Below are 12975 nucleotides of genomic sequence, written 5' to 3'. Positions count from 1 at the left end.
TAACCAGAAACTATATCGTTACTACTACTGTCACTGCAGCACTCACATATTCCCTCACCCAAGGTTAGACTGGCCCACCATTGTCAAAGAAGATCCTCAAAAGAGCCCAAACTCTGAGACAATCCCTGATAAAGATGAGCGGATCAGGCAAATTTCAAATTTGCCTGTTTGCGCAGATTCTACAAATTGATTGTCCCTTGTTATGCTTTGGGGTCTCTCCAGACCCAAGCACATAATTAATGTAAGATACACAATAGAAAAATAGCTTATACTCACCTTACTGCTCACCTCTCCAGAACCTCCACTCCTCGCTGTTACCCATCCAGTTCTCGTCGCATCTTCTGATCACCACCATGGATGATGAAATCTGCAAGAGCTCAAAAGTTAAAGACAACATAATGTCACGACTCATGCCATGGATTTCAGAGCTTGTGGCAGAGCAGAGATCAGAAGATGTTATGAGAATTGAATGGCCGATGATGAAGAGCGGAGGAGTGGAGAAGTGAGCGGTAAGGTGAATATAAGTCTTCATTTTATTATTTTCCAACTTTTTGATGAAGATTATGGTTTGGAAAAATGGTAGCCAGCAGCCACAATTTTGCTGGAGCCATGCAGAAGAAATATATATATAAGACAAGAATCATATAAGTACATAAAAAAACAGGGGAATGCAAATACAGGAAAAAGAGGTGGGTATAGTGGGGTACAAAATATTGTATAATACACTGCTAGATCTATTTAAAGTCCGTTAAATAAAAAAGTGACTCATACCATACAATGAAGACATAGTGTCACAATGAGTTACATAATAAGAAGCCCTTATAGTACTCGGCTTCGCTTCTTAATTCATACCATGTAATGAAAACGTAGTGTCATATGTACAAAATATTAGAACATATAATGAGCTAAATGATAAAATGCCCCTAAACTATTAGGCTTAATCACTGTAAAAAACACCTGGAAAACTTTTACAATTACACCTTATACCTATATAGGTGAAATAGAACTAAGATATAGTACATATAAACTTAATAAGACACTATGTTGTACATGATAGCAGTACTATGCTAAATGATATAAGTATACTATTCATAAAAGATCTACTTTAAATTATAACAGACACAATAGACCAATATGTAAAAGTAACGTTACCAGCAGTATAGGAGGCTAGGGACCAACCACACCCAATGCGCGTTTCACAATGAAATACTTAGTCCAGGAGTAGTATACTTATACCAATTAGTATAATACTGCTATTATGTATAACATAGTCTCTTTTTAAATTTATATGTACTACAGTATATCATAGTTCTATTTAATCTGTATAGGTATAAGGTATAATTGTAAAAATGTGTCAAGTTTCTTATATTGATTAAGCCTAATAGTTAAGGGTTTTTTATTATCTAACTCATTTATATGTTCTGATATTTTGTACATATGACACTATGTTTTCATTACATGATATGAATTATTATGTAACTCATTACATGTCATGATATTTTGTACCAATATGACGCTATGTCTTTATTGTATGGTATGGATCTCTATTTTATTTAACAGATTTTAGATAGATCTAGCAGTGTATTATACAAGTATTTTTACCCGGGAGTGCAATGATATTAAACAGATTATTAATAAAATTAAAGATTCTGTATAGAAGGAGAGTCGGAGAGTGTGGCCTCATAGTCAATCCCATTTTGATCTCTGAATAAGTGCTATGATAACACATTGGGAGCTTGTCAATGCGACTTTAGAATATTTCACTGATCATGGAGCCATATGAATGTTGGCCAGCAAGAACGAAGGCCCTGGAGAAAAGGAAGAACTAGTAAAAAAAACACTTTTGCCTTCTCAAATGTTGTATGTACCAAGTATATAATTCAAGATCTGCCACTGAATAATCATGTGGCCTCTAGATAATACATAAGAACTGTATAATAAGTGGTTATCACAGCACACAGGCAGTGATAGCACTGGAGCAATTAACTATTACCCTCTGTTCTAGTGCTGATTCTCTCCGGCATACTGTTTACATTAACGATGCAATGTGAGTATTATTTTATTATTTCTGCACTACTGCTGCCTCTGTTACATATCTCAGACAACCTCTTTAAATCTGCAAAATACTGGACATTATAAGTAAAAATTAATATCAGAGTTCCCCCTCTTGAGACCTCACTCTATGGCCCTGTTTCACCAAAGCTTTTATGCAAAAAAAAGTTTTCATGCTAGTTTCCCCACCTTTGCCAAAATGCATGTACCTGGGGCAGGAAAAGGGCATGACAGGGGCTTTATGCCATAGCTCCTCCAATTCATGACAAGCTGTGGTATTGCCAGACTGGAGTAAGATTTCTGGTGAAGCACATGCTACTCATCAGATGCTCCAGATTAATGAAGAAGCATGCACCTCTTCATGAATAAGGAATGTATGACTCCACTACATCATCATGATCGGCAAGAAACTCGCAGGTCCTACTGAATAGGGGCCTATGACTAGACACCCTCTACTCTAGACCCTCAATCCCATTATCATAATGGATTGGTATTTCTTCTGCAGCATCCAGAGCAGAGGCATGGAGTGTATGTTCCTGGCTTCTCCTAATTATGCCAAATCTTAACGATGGTCACTTTATTCATTCTGGAAAACACCTTTAAAGAAAGATATTTCTCTAACTTTTAACTCTTGAAATTGAAGTACCAGATATGTTCTCATCAATGAGAAAGTATTAGCTCTATTATCTTAAATGTGACAGTATAACAGAAAGAAAACCCAAAGTTCTTCCAAGGTCACTTTAGTATTTTAGTAATGCCAAAAGAAACTTACAGAAGACATTAGATATAGTAAAGAGTGGATCATTTGAAATATGAATTTGCCAGCATTTACCCCCAAAAAATGATTTATGGGAAATTTATTCAATACTTAAAAGCCTTTAATTGCCCAGAAAATTTGTGTATAATACTCTGAGATTTCCTAGGACTGTACTGGACCACTTTTGAGTTTGGTAAGCAACAACCTACTTATCAAGACACTACACAGACTTTTTAGGTTACTTAAATGATAAAACTCATCCAAAAATTATCCAAAAGTAAGCACCATCAATAGGCCTCTGTATTCTGGTGGCATGTAAGAGTCTAATATTTGACTACTACAACAAGGAAATGTCATTAACCAAAAACAATGGAGTTCCATGCACAAAATTTAAAAATGAATGTAATTTATTACATATAATAATAAAAAATATATAAAAAATGAAGCACAAACATAGAACATTAAACCCTAGTGAGAAGCACCTAGGTCCAAGGCATAAACAACAGTGAAAATGATGAACATCATCATGGTACTAATATAAAGCACTATAAATTTCAACAGTATATGGTATGCACCTTATATGTCAATAACGCATTTGGACCTAAAGTAGACCCCAAATCTAACAATCATGCAAGCGAAGTACACGTTTTATACTGAATTCCCTGAGGCTGCCACAGTGGCAAAACGCCCCCACAAAGAGGAAGAAACAAGAAAAAAGTGCCCTTAACAGCTAAGTAGCTTACCCATGATGGGAATAACCAGGTGCCGAGGAACCAGATCCACCCCCTGACGCGCGTTTTGCGTAGGATTTATCAAAAGGGTGGCATGTAAGAGTCTAATATTTGATTACTACAACAAGGAAATGTCGAATGAAAATATATATTTTTAAAACATTTACACCTTTTGAGGTACACAGTTACATTTAAATTTCAGGAATGTGGAGATTTTTCTTTAAAATACAAATGAAAAGGCAAGAGAAATGCAAAAAATATTGCTTATGGCTTGTCTATCTCTGAAAGCACGCTTTCAGCTTTGGTTTTAGGATGTTTGTTCAGTAGCAAAATTAGGACACAGGAGTATTAAACAGCCCACATTGTTTGCAGTGTGTCAAGATTTAAAAAATGTTGTTATAAAAGTGCTGATACTGCAGTATATCGTATCAATCAATTCACAGTCTCATTGACTCTGCAGGTCTTCTTCAGTCCACCCTGATTGGCTGTGCTAGACCAAGTGATGTGATCGCTGCAAGGCATTATGTGAAAGCCCAAGCAACCTGACTCTGAGTCCGCTCTCTGACTGCTGCAATCTTCATCAGTGTGGCATTTTTTCTTTTTTTGCAATCCTCCCAAATTCACTTGCAAGTTGTTCAAATTTGCTGTATCCAAAGAATTTTATTGTATTCAACTGTAAGTCAATGCAGAGAGGACCCCCGGGTGTTGGTATTTAATCTGACTAAATTTGCAGCAACCTGGATGTGGGCTGCAGGTCATCTTTTGTAGACCAGTGGCTTCTGGTGCCTTTACCTACTTTTCTGCTTCTTTTGTGACTCCAAAGTTATGTCAGCTACATGTCCATGGGTCTTCAGGACCTCTTCTCTGTGCCAGCATTTTTAATGATGTGTTCCTGGCTGTGTGTGGCTTCCTTGGTTGATGACTTTTCCATTACTCTGGAGTATCTTCCGCTACATGCCTGTAGTTTCCAGTATTGCACTACCTGCCTGCGGCTTCTTGACATCCTTTGCCTGTCTTCGGTTTCTTAAGGTACCGTCACACTAGGCGATATCGCCAGCAATCCGTGACGTTGCAGCGACCTGGATGGCGATATCGCTGTATTTGACACGCAGCAGCGATCTGGATCCCGCTGTGAAATTGCTGGTCGCTGCTAGAAGGTCTGCACATTATTTGGTCGCTAGGTCGCCGTGTATCGCCGTGTTTGACAGCAAAAGCGACGATACCAGCGATATTTTACACTGGTAACCAGGGTAAACATCGGGTTACTAAGCGCAGGGCCGCGCTTAGTAACCCGATGTTTACCCTGGTTACCAGCGTAAAAGTTAAAAAAACAAACAGTACATACTCACCTGCGCGTCCCCCAGCCTCTGCTTCCTGACACTGACTGAGCGCCGGCCCTAAACTGAAAGTGAAAGCAACAGCGGTGACGTCACCGCTCTGCTGTTAGGGCCGGAGCTCAGTCAGCGTCAGGATGCAGAGGCTGGGGGACGCGCAGGTGAGCATGTACTGTTTGTTTTTTTAACTTTTACGCTGGTAACCAGGGTAAACATCGGGTTACTAAGCGCGGCCCTGCGCTTAGCAACCCGATGTTTACCCTGGTTACCCGGGGACCTCGGCATCGCTGGTCGCTGGAGAGCGGTCTGTGTGACAGCTCTCCAGCGACCACACAGCGACGCTGCAGCGATCGGCATTGCTGTCGCTATCGCTGCAGCGTCGCTTAGTGTGACGGTACCTTTACACACCATCTGCTTGCCTGCATTTTCCAGAGGTCTTCCACCTGCCTTTGATGTCCTGCACTCCAGCTATTTTGCCTGCAGCTTCCTGCAGTTCACCTGCTTGCCTGCGATTTCCTGACATCCTCTGCTTGTCTGCGTTTTCCGGACATCCTTCGCCTGCCTGTGGTTTCCTGCTCTCCACCTGCTTGCTTGCTGTTTGCTGATATCCTACATCTGCCTGTGTTTCCAGCTTACCAGCTATCTACCTACTATTTCCAGTCCCTGTACTCACCAATTGCTGCACCAATGCCGTTGGCCATGTGCTGGAAATTGGGCTTAAAGGATCCCCCTCATCCATTGAGCCCCTTGATCTTCTCATATCAGCTTACACTCTACAAGAGAGAGGACCCAGCTGACCATTAGAGCTTATACTCTAGAGGAGAGAGACCTACACAATGACTCAGGAAATGGAAAACGACTCTGCAGTACAAACTGTGCTCCACTGGGACCCTCTGACATGTGATGGCCCAGGTACTTACCACCACTGTACAAGGTGTGGTAATCCGCAAGATGTCATAGCTACAAGTCATTATGGAGAAGCTTGAGCAGCAACGCAAAATGACATTAGCCTGCTCCCTGATGCTTCATCAGCAAATTTGTTTTTGAGAACCATCAATCGAATCTTAAAATGTTCAAATTCACGTGAAAGCATGGATTTCAGGAAATCCAACTTCCACACAATCCTCTGCAGATTGATCCACTTATCTCTAGTTATTGTATTGGACATTTAAAACATTTTGGAGCCATAGTATACATTGTTTGTGCCAGTTGTGTCTTTCTTGGCTATCATAAATACAAATATTTCATAGCCTCTTTTTTTCTTTTCTGTTGTTAAAAATACACAGGGACACAACACGACTAATTTCTCTATTCTACTATTCGTTTTACACATTTTATTAATTTCATTTTATGTAGTATAAACAATTTGACAGCTTTTATGTCACGAGGCTTTGTAAGGCTTTGTTCTATTTCAATTTGTTCAATTTCCTCACATAATTAGCTACTAAATAATAGCAGAACAAAATAAATGGTACTGTGCATTATGTACATAGCCATTATTTCACTTACCCTTCCCGTGCTGAAAAAAAATATACCAACATTTACATATATTAAATGGTCCATATTAATCTCTTTTAGTGGTTGGTCTCCGCAGCACCTCACAGCAGCCGTGTTCTCAGACTACTTATCTCTTCTTGGTTACATTTAAATATTCCCTGCCATTGTGTAAATGAAATGATGCTTGTCTAACAACTGGACAACAAATGTTGCTAGCGTTTAGCTATTGATAACCGAATGGATTTGGTCTTGTATAATAGAAAGCATTGTAGGGAATTCATTACACAATTGCTTGCTGGCCTTTCAACACTTGAATGGATATTTATATATTTGGTGCCTGCACATTTAAATGCATGGGTTTTAATATGAATTTTTATGTCATTGTTAAATACAATGACACATTTGCCAGTCAAGTGCAAGTAAAACATAAAAGTGTTCGACCTTTGTTTGAACATATGTGCACATCTAACATTACAGAATAAGGTACTTCGGTCACTGAATATTTTTTTGAGTAAATAAAAAAAAAAATATGATTTAGTAAATCCCATAGTTACAGTCATTGCAAAGCAAGTCTACTGTAGTTAAAGGGAATCATCAGTAGGATCAATGCTCCTATGCCGTCTATACGGCCTTGTAGGTCATAAGAATTTGAATTAAATGATCCCTTGATAGCTATGATCCGATGTTTTATTCCAGAGTAATCCACAATTTTCTTAATATGTAAATTAACTGTTAAGATCTCTGGGCTGGGCATAGATCTCCATTAGAATCTGCCTCCGGAGACTATTTTAAATTAAAGAGGGCTTTACCAGTGTGAAACTTTTAATTACTGACAGTCTGCTCTCCTCAACTTAATGCCTCACACTTTAATGCCCCATTTAATTTAAAATAAGCTCCTTAGGCAGATTCTCAGGGAGATCAGTGTCCAGTCCAGAGATCTTAACAGCTCATTTAATTCTTAGGCTGGGGTCACACTTGGCGTAAGACAATACGCCACGTATTATACGTCCGTACTACGGCCGTAATACGGAGAAATGTTCCCAAAATATTGATCCGTAGTCAGGGTGTGTCAGCGTATTTTGCGCATGGCATCCTCCGTATGTAATCCGTATGGCATCCGTACTGCGAGATTTTCTCGCAGGCTTGCAAAACCGACATCTAATGGATTTATGTGCTCAAATGTTCGGGAAAACATATATACAGTATATATATACATATATATATGTCATTGAGACACATATATATATTCTGTATTTAGATTTCATTCAGCGCGATATCTGTGAAAAGCGGGTAATTCAATTGCCGGCTTCTCATTTCTCCTGCACAAACCCGACAGGATATGAGACATGGTTTACATATAGTAAACCATCTCATATCCCCATTTTTTTTGCATATTCCACACTACTAATGTTAGTAGTGTGTATGTGCAAAATTTCAGCGCTGTAGCTACTGAAATAAAGGGTTAAATGGCGGAAAAAATTGGCGTGGGCTCCCGCGCAATTTTCTCCGCCAGAGTGGTAAAGCCAGTGACTGACGGCAGATATTAATAGCCAGGAGAGGGTCCATGGTTATTGGCCCCCCTGTGGCTACAAACATCTGCCCCCAGCCACCCCAGAAAAGGCACATCTGGAAGATGCGCCTATTCTGGCACTTGGCCACTCTCTTCCCACTCCCTGTAGCGGTGGGATATGGGGTAATGAAGGGTTAATGCCACCTTGCTATTGTAAGGTGACATTAAGCCAGATTAATAATGGAGAGGCGTCAATTATGACACCTATCCATTATTAATCCAATTGTTTGAAAGGGTTAAAAAACACACACACACATGATTTAAAAGTATTTTAATGAAATAAACACAGCGGTTGTTGTAATAATTTATTGCTCTCTCAATCCATTTCCAGGCCCTCGCTTGGCAAAATAATAAACGCACAAGATACATACCTTCTGGTGAACCGTCTCGTCCCACGAAGTAATCCATCTGAAGGGGTTAATTAATATTACAGGCACGAGCTGCGATAAACCACTCGCTCGTGCCTGTAATCCCCGGGTGCTGAAAGGAAAGCTGGATCTGTACTTACATTGAGTCGCGGTGAGGCGCCCTCTGGTGGATGTTCTCATGAACTGCAGCCTGGGAACTTTTTCCCACGCTCCAGGTCATATGAGGACATCCACCAGGGGGCATCACCGCGACTGAAGGAAATGTAGGTCAATGACCTACATTTCATTCATTCGCCGGGGGATTACAGACACGAGCGAGTGGTTTATCGCAGCTCGTGCCTGTAATATTAGTTAACCCCTTCAGATGGATTACATCGTGGGAAGTGATCGGACATCAGAAGGTATGTATCTTGTGCGTTTATTATTTTGCCAAGCGAGGGCCTGGAAATGGATTGAGAGAACAATAAATTATTACAACAACCGCTGTGTTTATTTCATTAAAATCTTTTTAAATCATGTGTGTGTGTGTTTTTTTAACCCATTCAAACAATTGGATTAATAATGGATAGGTGTCATAATTGACGCCTCTCCATTATTAATCTGGCTTAATGTCACCTTACAATAGCAAGGTGGCATTAACCCTTCATTACCCCATATCCCACCGCTACAGGGAGTGGGAAGAGAGTGGCCAAGTGCCAGAATAGGCGCATCTTCCAGATGTGCCTTTTCTGGGGTGGCTGGGGGCAGATGTTTGTAGCCAGGGGGGGGGCCAATAACCATGGACCCTCTCCTGGCTATTAATATTTGCCGACAGTCACTGGCTTTACCACTCTGGCGGAGAAAATTGCCAATTTTTTCCGCCATCTAACCCTTTATTTCAGCAGCTACAGAGCTGAAATTTTGCACATACACACTACTAACATTAGTAGTGTGGAATATGCAAAAAAAATGGGATATGAGATGGTTTACTGTATGTAAACCAGGTCTCATATCCTGTCGGGTTTGTGCAGGAGAAATGAAAAGCCGGCAATTGAATTACCGACTTTTCACTAACACCTCTGCGTATTTCTTGCAAGTCACACTGCTGGTCCGTGTGGAATCCGTATTTTTCTCGCCCCCATAGACTTTCATTGGCAATTTTTTTGCGCAATACGCTGACAAACGCAGCATGCTGCGATTTTGTACGGCCGTAGAAAGCCGTATAATACTGAACCATAATATACGGCTAATAGGAGCAGCCCCATTGAGAATAATTGTGCCGTATGTTATGCGAGTTTTACGGACGTAGTTTCTGCGCTCTTACGTCCGTAAAACACGCATGTGTGACCCCGGCCTTAGGATAACTGTGGATTTCTCGGGAATAAGATATCGGATCGCATATATTAAGGTATCATTTTAATCAGATTAATAGGATCTACATGCAAATATAGACAGTTTAGGACCGTTGATCCTACTGACAGATTCCCTTTAAAATGACAATGTAATCTGATCAGCAGGTAGCATGTTATAGGACAGAAGGAGATGAGCTGATTGATAATAATAATAATCTTTATCTTTATATAGCGCTATCATATTCCACAGCGCTTTACAGGTTGCACACATTATTGTCGCTGTCCGCTTTGGGGCTCACAATCTAAATTCCCTATCAGTATGTCTTTGGAATGTGGGAGGAAACCAGAGAACCCGGAGGAAACCATGCAAACATGGAGAGAACATACAAACTCTTTGCAGATGATGTCCTTAGTGGGGTTTGAACCAAAGACTCCAGCGCTGCAAGGCTGCTGTGCTATCCACTGCACCACCGTGCTGTGTAGTTTGTAGAGAAAAATAAAATAACTTGTAATTTATTTATTTAAATATCGGCTCATTGAATTTAGGAATCCAATGGGTGGTCCCAGTCACTGATTGGCAGTAGAAATTAAAGTATCATTTGAAATTTGCCTCTGCCTCCTTTGTCTGAGTTTCCCTCAAAATTCGATTTGAAATGAATAAATTGGTGAGAATATCAATCTCAGGACCAACAATGTAAAATAACATTAGCCCACTCACTGATGCCTCATCAGAGAGGGAAAAGGTATCACAAACGTTTTTTTTTTTAAGAATTACAAATGTCAAAGTTTTTGAATTCATGTGGAACCGCAAATTTCACAAAATTAGACTTGAATTTGATTCTCCGTGGATCAGTTCACTTATCTCTAATTGTCAGATTTGTCTAGAAGCACTATCTTAGTAAACAGATCCATCATTGAGTAGGACCACCCACTGGACGCTTAAGCCCAGAGTGAGAAGATATTTAGATTAATAAATTGCAGGTTATAATAGATCTTCTACAAAACTATATATAAAACTGCTCAATCTGTCAGCTCTACTATGTGATCAGATCAGACTGCATTTTCAGTGTAGCAAGTTCCTTTGAAGGTAACGCTTTATGAAATATTTTGTGCCTTTTGCATCAGCAGAGCAGCATTTGCAGCATTTATAGATGTCACATCACAAGATACAGCACAGCCAATAAGGAAGGATTACCATAGCATGTATATAAGAAAGCAAATATAGATCTCCATGTTGTATGCTTTGAAATTTTCCATTATCCATCTAATGTTAGCAATTACTTCTCTTGTCCCCCTGTCTTTTCTGAATACCACTTCTTCCTACTATAGCTGTTTGTCAAAGTAAGGCTGTAGCCGTCTTTGTAGGATCTTCAGTAGTAATTTCCTGGAATGAGGTATGAGTGCAATAGTCCAATAGTTTTCACAGTCAGTAGCATTTCCCTTCTTCAGAATAGGAATAAACACGGATCTTGTCCAGTCCTTGAGCCATTTACCAGATATCCATATTTGTTGACACAGGCATGTGATGACATCAACTGCTCCTTCAGAAAACTTTATTAGCTCTATTGGAATATTGTCACATCCAGGAGTTTGCTTTTTGACAGAAGCTTTATCACAGCAACGACTTCGTCTTTCAAGATGTTCGGTTCCCTATCATTTCCAGTCTCAGTTTCTTCCTTTATCACTTAGCTGTTCTTGTAGAGGAGCTCTATGTATATTTTCCATATTTCTTTGATCTGTTCTGACTCTGTTAGTTTGTTCCCTTTTGTGTCTTTCAACATTCCCACTATTGGTTGAAACTTTCGTTGCATCTCTTTCATCTTTTGGTGTGCCTTCCTGGTCTTGCTGTTCTGATGTTCGCTTTCTATCTCTGCTCATAACTTTTAGTAATAAAGTTCTTTGTCTGCTCGAATGCCTCTCTTTATTCTTTTACTGATGTTGTCTTCATCTTGCTTGTTACCTTTTGCTTTTGCCATTCGTCTTTCTTTAATGATCTTTAGGGTTTCTTCTATTAATCATGGCTGCCGGGGTCTCATCTGTGTTTTGTTTATTGACTTTCTGGCTTCTTCAGTAATAACAGTCATTATATGTATTCATAATTCCTCAGGCTTTCTTTCATCCAAATACAGTGCAGACTGTTCCAATAAATGTATGATATGTTGGTCAAATCAAAGTTGGAAACGACCTGTTGTCTAGTCAGTTTGCGCAGCTTGATTCTAATCTTTGCTGTCAAAAATTCATTATCAGTTCCACAGTATGCTCCTGGCCTTGTTTTTGAAGTAATGATGGCTGACCTCCAACAAGAGATGTAATAGGTAACATTAGATGGATAATGGAAAAGGCCAAAGAATACAAAAAGTAAGTTTATTTTGCTTCATTGACTACAACAAAGCCTTCAACTAAGTTAGTCACCAGAAACTTTGGAATATCATGAAGGATATGGGTGTGCCGAATCATCTGATCAGTCTCATTACGAAGCTTTACACTGAGCAAGAAGCAACAGTCGCAATGGAACACATGGCATGGCATGGTTAAAAGTACAGCAAGGCGTCAGACAAGGCTGCATCCTGTCACCATTCCTCTTCAATTTATATGCAAAAGCTATTTTCAGAAGGTTGGACTTGACGAAAAAGAAGGAATCAAAATTTCTGGACAAATTATCAACAATCTTAACTATGCAGATGAAACAACATTGATAGCAACATGAATTGATGAAATAAAGGACTTATTAAGAAGTGTCAAGATTTAAAGTTCGAGCACGGTTCTCCTACTCAAAGAAAAGGAAGACTAACACATTGCCTACTGCCAGGTACAATGAGGACAAATTTGAAATGGACAACGACGAACTGGAAGTTGTAAAGGACTTTAACCCCTTTCTGACCTCGGACGGGATAGTACGTCCGAGGTCAGAACCCCCGCTTTGATGCGGGCTCCGGCGGTGAGCCCGCATCAAAGCCGGGACATGTCAGCTGTTTTGAACAGCTGACATGTGCCTGCAATAGCAGCGGGTGAAATCGCGATTCACCGGCTGCTATTAACTAGTTAAATGCCGCTGTCAAACGCAGACAGTGGCATTTAACCGGTGCTTCCGGCTGGGCGGCCGGAATTGAGCGCATCGCTGACCCCGTCACATGATCGGGGGTCAGCGATGCTTCTGAATAGTAACCATAGAGGTCCTTGAGACCTCTATGGTAACTGATCACCAGTAGCTGTGAGCGCCACCCTGTGGTCGGCGCTCATAGCACACCTGCATTTCTGCTGCATAGCAGCAAACATCAGATCGCTGCTATGTAGCAGAGCCGATCGCGTTGTGCCAGCTTCTAGCCTCCTATGGA

The 12975-nt window shown here is 40.2% G+C and overlaps 1 long non-coding RNA gene across 1 annotated transcript; it reads left to right on the top strand.

Moving 5' to 3' along the window:
- The first annotated feature begins 2003 nt into the window (after positions 1 to 2003).
- On the top strand, positions 2004 to 12202 carry LOC143783461 (uncharacterized). Its single transcript, XR_013217185.1, has 3 exons — positions 2004 to 2047; positions 10766 to 10843; positions 12077 to 12202. It is a non-coding gene; the product is annotated as an uncharacterized LOC143783461 (long non-coding RNA).
- Positions 12203 to 12975: the final 773 nt, after the last annotated feature.

The sequence above is a fragment of the Ranitomeya variabilis genome, chromosome 6 (assembly GCF_051348905.1).
Source record: "Ranitomeya variabilis isolate aRanVar5 chromosome 6, aRanVar5.hap1, whole genome shotgun sequence".
NCBI classification, from domain to species: domain Eukaryota; kingdom Metazoa; phylum Chordata; class Amphibia; order Anura; family Dendrobatidae; genus Ranitomeya; species Ranitomeya variabilis.
This window is presented reverse-complemented; position numbering and strand designations above follow the sequence as displayed.